The following is a 7,976-nucleotide window of genomic DNA, read 5'->3' as shown; positions in this document are numbered from 1 at the left end:
AGGAGAAAGTCTGTGGCTGGGGACACCACCAGCACGATGCTCATTAGAAATGTGATGCTGAGAGTACTTCCATCAGTACAAGATTTCTGGATATGTGCCTCAGCTGATGGCTCATTCCAGCAGTGACAGCATCCTGGCAAGCAGCAGGGACCTCTGGGGCAGGAGACCCACACTCACCACTTCTTTTATCACACCTCAAACAACCCAGCTGCAGAAGAGTATTAGAATGCTGTTATTTTAATTGAAGATGGCTGTAGGAGGAGCAGAGAACCTCATCACCTCAGTGTTAATAATAGGTATGGGGAAGGGGAGGGGGTGGCAGCAAACCATGGATAGTGGTTTTCTAAGTCTGTATACACAAGAGGGAGAGCAAAATGAAAACTGAAGAAAACAACACTCAAGTATAAAGCATCAAACACTTCAACTTTAGTACTGCTGTTGGCCAAGCAAGAAATTCTATTGGCATGGGGAGAAAACACATCTCTGGATTTTGATAAAGCTACGGGAGGTTATTTGGAGGATGAAGTCCCTGGGCCAGTTAAAAGTGGTTGTGCTCTGCTGAAATAAATTCCATCCTGGGATTTAGTACAGCAAGTTCTCCAAAGATTCCATGGTGGATGAGATGGCAGCCCAGGGGTTCCCCACACTCTACCTCTGGGTCTTCCAGGAAAGCAAAATTAAGTGCTGAGAAGAGGGGAGAATGCAAGAGGAATGCAATATCAGGCTTTCTGCTGGCTTCACGGCTGCTAATCGTCTCCATAGATGTGAACTGGGTGTAAAATGTTCCCATATCAGAGCTGTAGCTGTGCATAGGTGTAAATTACTACACAAGGTTCAAGGCAGCTCTCAGCCATGTCCAAGCTGCCTAATTAGCAGTTGTTAGTGTGGCGGAGCTATAAAGGGCTAATATTCAAATGTTATGACTGTGATGCCTCTTGCCAAAATCCATAAAGTGTTTGGAAGCTGGCTAGTGTTACTGACTAAACTCTCTCTTCCCACTCGAGCAGAGGATCAAAGGCAGCCATGCTAATTAACCTCTCCTTTTAGTGCATCTATGGTGAAAATGTAATGCTGCACCAGGGCTGCTGCCACGGCAGTGCCTGGCCCTGGCAGGAGACGCTGCAGAGCTGCAAGAGCAGAGCTTTTGCTTTCTGTCTCATACAAGGCAGCCCCCTCATTTGGGTATTGATGTTCCGGGTGGCAAAGATGAAAAACCAAATATTTTTTGTAGGACTGTTATTTTAAAACTAAGCCCTTCGACTCACACAGTCAACCTCTAAAACAAGGCCTACAGGACTGGAGAAAAGCACTCATATAACATATAGTACTTGACATTGCCTATGGCTAAATATAGGGAACAAGATGTTCTTTGTGGCCATACCAAGCTTCCTTAGTCATATACACTTTAATCTAAGCCCTGCTACAGGGAGAGATCCCTGGCCCAATTCTCCCTTCTGAGCAACAACAGCAGGGCAAGTACAACATGCATCCACTGAAGCATGGCCAACGCGACACCAAGGCTCAGCTCTGTGCAGATCAACCCAGTCAGGCAGGAGCATGCCCTTGGTGCAGCTAATTTCAGAGTTATTTTCTATGGTTAGCATCAAAGACATTTTCTACTGCGTGCACGTATGAAATTATGGCTCACTAATTTCATAAATGGCAGAGCGAAGATCTGACCTTCTTCTCCCCCAAATCCCCTGAAAATCTGTGTTGTACCCAGCCAGTACAGCCCATGGTGCAGAGACATCCCTAGCCCAGCCACAGCATCTTTTGCAGGAGAGGGCCACAGGAAAGGAGCTGTTTGAGGACCCTCACTATGGGCCCACCTTCCCCGGGGAGGTGGCCCAGGAACCCAGACAGGGCCTGTGAATCCACAGGGATTCAGTCCAACCCACCCACAATGATGTTGACACCAAATGTCCTGAACTTGAAGCCATCTGCATAAGTTGGTGCCATCATCCCTGGTTTGCCACTGGAAAAGGGACCTCCCAGAGGTAGGACAGCTTTCACCAGGTACAACAGCAGCACACCTAGGCAAAACAGCTCCATTTCTTCAATATGTGGAGCACACAACCTCCTTCAGCCAGTCAAATTCTCAGGAGAGAAGACCCTCATTTTATATCATCTTTACAACACTTTTCAAATCCCCAAAGACTCATGCTTGAAATGCATACAGTAAGTTGACTAACAGACCTGGGTTTGCCAGCTTGATCCAAGTCCACATACACAGTGAGAAACCCCTCTGAACTCCAGGTTTGGCCTCACACGAAGGTGGGTTGAGGCTGTGGTGGGGAAAAGGGCCTTGCTCACCCAGCACACTCCGCTGCCCATGGCAGCTGAGACATTTCTGATGTCATGTTCAGCAGATGAGAGCATGTGGAGAGCTGGATGGGGCTGGAAACCTCACACAACTCTCTGAAAAAAAACCCATAAAAAGTGATTTTTCCCAGCAAAAAGAAAAAAAAGAAAAGGAAAAGAAGAAATCTCATCAAAAGCAGTAGAGCTGCTCAGCAAGATGGGCACTGGCAGAGCTGGGCTCGGTCACACTGTGTGGAAGAGAAGTCCTTGTGACTGAGAAGCAAATGGGTGTCTGCAGCACAGCATAAATTAATATGGCAGCTGCTGCTTTTTCAGGGAAATCAAACCCCAGCCACCCCCTTTCACAAACAGAAATTTCACAGATGCACTATAGGATATTTCATTACTAAATAGTTTGAATTTTCAACATGAGAAATATTACCTAGCACTAGCTGCATTATTGTTTCATAGGGGAAGGATTAACTTTCCTGGGGATCAGAAAAGAGGCATATACCACCAAAGCAAGAAAATATGATTATGTCTTTGTTTTCACAGGTCCTCATGCAGTCAGCTGCAGGTCTTGGAGATACTCTGACACAGGCCTGGAGTGTATGGCATTCCTTCATTTGCACTTCAAGTGCTCTGAACCTGGGGAAGGAATCCAGTCTCAGAGGCAGATTCTTCATCAGTTTACATCATGTAAGTGCGAGGTTATTCCTGATTTATGTTAGCATGCCTGAAAGTAGCACCTGTTCCCATGTATTTATTTATGTCATCTATAAAAGATTTATAATTCTTTTTAAAAGAGACAGAAATTATTGTCTCATTTATACCAGCATAACTCCTGAATAGCAAAACTGACTCCAGATAGTTGGAATATCTTAGGGAGTAGATCAGGCCCAGTGACTTTATTTCTGGAGCTCTGCTCCACCTCCAAATTTTAAAAATGGTATATTCATGCTCTGAGGCAAACCTCATTTTCCAGCTCAAACATTTTATGCAATATTTTAGTAGGCTGTTTCATACTGCTGTACAGTCTCCAATTTTAAGTATTATCAATAATGTATTCTTCCACGTAACCTCTTTAACACTCACAACAGAATAAAATAAAAACACATCAACAAAAAAATTGTCTCTGCTTGGCAATGCTATGTGAATGTTAAATTTCCCATTTCACAATGCAGCCATCACTATAAACTCTGAGGGCGGATTAACGCTCTTCTGGTACTTCACTGTATCAGAACACGGATTTGCAGACAACAGCTGCAGCAAATTCCCTTGACTGAGAAGAATTACAAGTATTATCACCTAGATCATTAAACTGGGTTCATAGATTGCACAATGTCTTCAATCAATTCATCTAAGATAACTTGAAGCCAGCTGGACCCCCTCAGTGAGAACTTGACTTAATTGGCCAATAAGTGGCTGGAAAAGGTGCATGCGATTTGATAAAATTACAGACTGCAGAAGTGATTACAATTTGGAGAACCACAGAGGGTAGCCTCCAGGTCAGCCCTTTTGGAGAGGGCTAAGTTAATGTCCACTATTAAGTGCTGCTGTGAAAAATGTTGGCCCACTTGGTGCTCAGATGTAAAGTGTATCCAGGTCATTCCTCAGCTGATGGAGGGAGAGATGTGCACATTTATCACTGCTCTGGCCTCATTTCTGCCTTGGTAATAGTCGTACACTAACAACTGCTGGCAGTTTCATGGTTTTCTGGGTACCCTTCATTTTATTGGCATAACTAAAATATTATCTGAGCAAAGCAATCCATCTGCTAAAGAAAAACACTTTCCTTCAATTATGTCCCCCGAGTCTTTTCTTAAGAAAGGTTAAAGCACCAGGAAGTTGAAAAATATACATTAGTTTGTTTTCATTTTTTCCAATCTACTGCAAATATGCTTGCTTGTTACTGGGTAAGTGGTAGGTCTACATATTTACCACCACAAAATGTTAGAGAATATGCCTAGCTTTAAGAAAAGGGTCAACTCACAATATCAAATTAGCATTTAAGTACAAAGCATTATTTAAAAGCAATTACCTATCTTCCTCTTCCTGCACCCCCACAAAAAAAAAAAGATAGAGAAGATTGCATAAGTAATTTCTCCATGATTTTATATTTAATAATGAAATAGATTAGGTCATTTGCAGTAAAGCAATATTTTTTAAAATGGACTTAGAGAGTGCAAAGAAACCACTGCATTACCCAATTGTGTTAAACATCATGGAAAAACAGAGCTTGATCCTGCGTGAGCTCAGCAGGCAGGGCTCCCATTGACCTTGGCAAGGGGCTACCACACGCGGGTGCCTCCCAGGCATTAACCCTTTTGTTAGACCCCACCCCAAGTCGGGGCTTGCAATCACTTCTGCACTGACAGAGTGTACCTGCTGTGATTCCATGTTGCTGAGGCTGCATATTTTTCATGGATTGGATAATTTTCACGGGTTTTGTTTTGTTATTTTTAAATCCCTACCTTTTACAGAGCTAGCTCCAAGACTCAAATATCTAATGCAGATATTCAGAAGTAGCTTGGTCTCATTTCAAGGATTTTTTTGCTGATGGCTAAGTTGTTATAATAGTAAATGGTGTAACATACAATCAAAAGCCTAGGGGTTGCATAGTTAGATGCACACAAAACACAAATTAATGAAGAGTGGAAGCACAAGTTACATCTTACCATTAAACAGGGAAAGGTGGTACTCTGACACAGTGATTTTAGGCTGCAAGTATTAGGTCAGAAAATAATTCTACTTAAAAATAAAAGGTACAAAATGCATACTTTCTTAAAATGCTTTCCTTTCATAAGTCAGAACTGTCAGAATCCAGTTTTATCTCACCCATAGACAGAAATTAAGCTGTCATTTGGTTGCTGGATGTCCTACCATGTAACAGATGTTTATTCCCAAGTAACCACTCAGATCCCATCGCACCAAGCCACAAAGCACAGTCACCCAGGGCACAGGTTAAGGTAGGCTCAGTGGAGAACTGCTCTGCAGTTTTGGAAAAAAAAAACATCTATTTGGGGAGAAAATGCACATTTCCAAATTTTTCTGGTGAAAGCAATCCACTTTGGTCACGTAAAAATGGCCTTTCATTTCAAAATGTAAGGTAGAGAGTCATAAGACAATTGAAAAAGGGTCAAAACAAAGCAGGATGTCTCCAGACTGTCCAGATGACCACGTGGCAGTCCCTCCACCCCCACCCCAGTTTTTAATCCTCCCAGAATTTTGCAGAATAGACTGATTTTAGCCTGAGGCTTTTTGGGATTTGTGACCCTGTCCTGTCCACTTGGAAGTACGACTTGGTGGAACCAAGCTGTGTGGCCAGGATGGGGACTGGCCACAGCTTCTGCTGTTCTCTGGGATCTCCTTCCCCCATAATGAGTTTTGTCTTTCCCTTGCCCATGCCAATGTGCCTGCTCCCTTCTACATTCAGGACACCTCTGCATTCCAAAACTCTGTGTGAAAACATGGTGCCCATCATAGGCACATGGATGTTTCAGCTCCTGGTCCTGTCTCTTCAGTCAGGTGTTTCAGTTAAATGGGTAACACTCTGTTCTGATGTCTTTGGTGCTAGAAAACAGATTCTGCTTTCTTGCTGTTTTAAACAGGAGAGTAGGAGGGCTTTAGTTGCACTGGGTATCCACACTCAGTCTGTGCACTAGCACAGGCAAAGCACTCTCCCACTTAGCTCTCCAGTAGCCTTGCTGGTTAAACCCTGATGTGAAAAGCCGTCTCTAGGCAAATTTCAGCATTTTGAGTACTGTCCTCACTTGGCAGAAGGATGCTGCCTGCCAAGATTTACCTTTTAATGTAGAATGGAGACCCGGAGGGCTGCTTGTCCTCTGCTCCCAGCTCTGCAAGAGTGGCCCTGCATGGCCAGGGTCAAACTGAAACTGTGTGACTTCAGTGCCACTGTGCACTCGGTGCGACCTTGAATGCAATGTCTCCATCCACCAGCAAGTGACCAGCCAGGCCTGCCACCTACCATGGGAGAAAAAGGGAAACTAATTGAGTTGTACACGACTTAATCACATTAGCCTCCCTAGTGCTGCCATTTCCCCACAAGCTCGTGCCATGTTTGTGGCTACTGGTGCTCCCACACACCCTGGGGCACCAGGTTTCAGACACTCATTGAACTGTCGCTTGCAAATTTAGAAATCTATTTTTAAAGCAAACTAAGCAAACAATGGTGCTTTCTCTGCCTGTCAAAAAGATCATTAAAGAAACAGTTGCTGGCGGGGATTTCAGTGGCAAACAGGCCAGGCTTGGCAGGGCAGGACCTTTGCTCCAGCTCACTGCTTTCGTGCTGAACTGAAGCGACGGTCCTTGATAGCCCATCACACCACTGCCTCTTCATGAGGAACCACCACAACCAGCAGATCAGCATGGGCTGATCCAGCAGTCCCCAGAAAAACCACCCAAGATTTTCACCTTTACAGGGAAAAGCCCTCCAGGTCAGTTCTGTCACCCCAGAAGGAGAGGGTGAAGCCCTTGCCCACTATGACATTTTGCTACCACCTGGGACATGCTTGGTCTTCTCTCTTTGTGTGCAGACTGGAGCCCTGCAGCCTCACTGCCGCAGCTCTAGCATCAAGCTTTGGAGGACTCACCATTTTCCTGAGGTAGCTCTGGCCCCCAGAACCACTTGACCACCTGAGGATGGCAGCCTCACTGAACTCTGGGTCTGTGTGACCATGAGCAAAATCTCAAGAGCCGATGATAAAAGACATGAACAAGCACCTTTAAGACATTAAGATATTTAAGATCATCTCACTTCTCTGCTCCAGACTTTCAATGATTAAGGACTGCAATGCTGACTACCCACTGCCTACAGCTATGGCATCACCCATCTCTACTCAGGCTAACACGGTGAGTTACACGTGCCCCTTTTTGGGTGCCTCCACAGCGCCATCTCTCAGCCTGGAGATGCCGGAAGCCAGGGCAGCAGGACCACTGCCTGCTCCCACACAAGGGGCTGCAGCTGTTGGGTTTGAAGCCAAGCAGGGACCAGCAAGGCAGGGAGCCCTTCCTGGCACTGCAGAGAGTGGTTAGAGGAGGGAGACAGAGGAGCCCACAACTGCCTAGAAGTTGCATTCTCTCTAGTGCTGTTGGGTTGCTCCAGCTGCCCAGCCCAGCATTTTCCATTTGGTTGCAGCAATCACTGCAGTGTAGCATCCAGCAGAGACGAGACACTGCTGAGATCCCTATGCCAAACTAGAGGACAGGGAGTGAGAACAGACAGATCCTATGGCTGAGCTACCAATAAGGAAGTATTTCATCTACCCTGCATGTAAGGGCCAGACCCACATACTTTACTCAACCCAAACAATGGAAGTACCTGGACCCACACCAGCATATTCCAAACACACTGCACCCCATCAGCATCTTTGAGGGATCTATTAGTTTTAACTATCACTAGGCACAGAAGTAACTGAGATAATCTTTCCTTCCATTTTTCAGCACTAAGGAGGTGGTGTAGAGAGGAGGCTATTTGTGGAGGAGAAAAGTCTATTTTTTGTTTACTTTGAAAAAGCCTAGTATTGACTTCCATTTATCTTCCAATAAGTCCTTGTCCACTGCAGCTCTGAATATAATCTGTTCCAAGGGCAGGTGCTCCTTAATGAGAGCTGAAATTTCCAGGGTTTTTTACTCCCTTCATTAAAAGGGAAAGA

General features: G+C 44.9%; 1 long non-coding RNA gene across 1 annotated transcript in view; it reads right to left on the bottom strand.

Moving 5' to 3' along the window:
• LOC108445593 overlaps nucleotides 1–7,976 on the bottom strand; it is a 25,254-nt gene that overhangs the window by 8,993 nt on the left and 8,285 nt on the right. The window contains exons 4-7 of the long non-coding RNA XR_001860519.1: nucleotides 6,107–6,285; nucleotides 5,185–5,292; nucleotides 2,197–2,949; nucleotides 1–208 (exon numbers count right to left, since the gene is read on the bottom strand). The exon at nucleotides 1–208 is cut by the window's left edge and continues 72 nt beyond it. This is a non-coding gene — a long non-coding RNA (uncharacterized LOC108445593). The remainder of the gene's footprint in view (nucleotides 209–2,196; nucleotides 2,950–5,184; nucleotides 5,293–6,106; nucleotides 6,286–7,976) is intronic.

The sequence above is a fragment of the Corvus brachyrhynchos genome, unplaced genomic scaffold (assembly GCF_000691975.1).
Source record: "Corvus brachyrhynchos isolate BGI_N302 unplaced genomic scaffold, ASM69197v1 scaffold101, whole genome shotgun sequence".
Lineage (NCBI taxonomy): Eukaryota > Metazoa > Chordata > Aves > Passeriformes > Corvidae > Corvus > Corvus brachyrhynchos.
The sequence above is the reverse complement of the archived record's forward strand: the minus strand, read 5'-3'. Positions and strand labels throughout refer to the sequence as shown.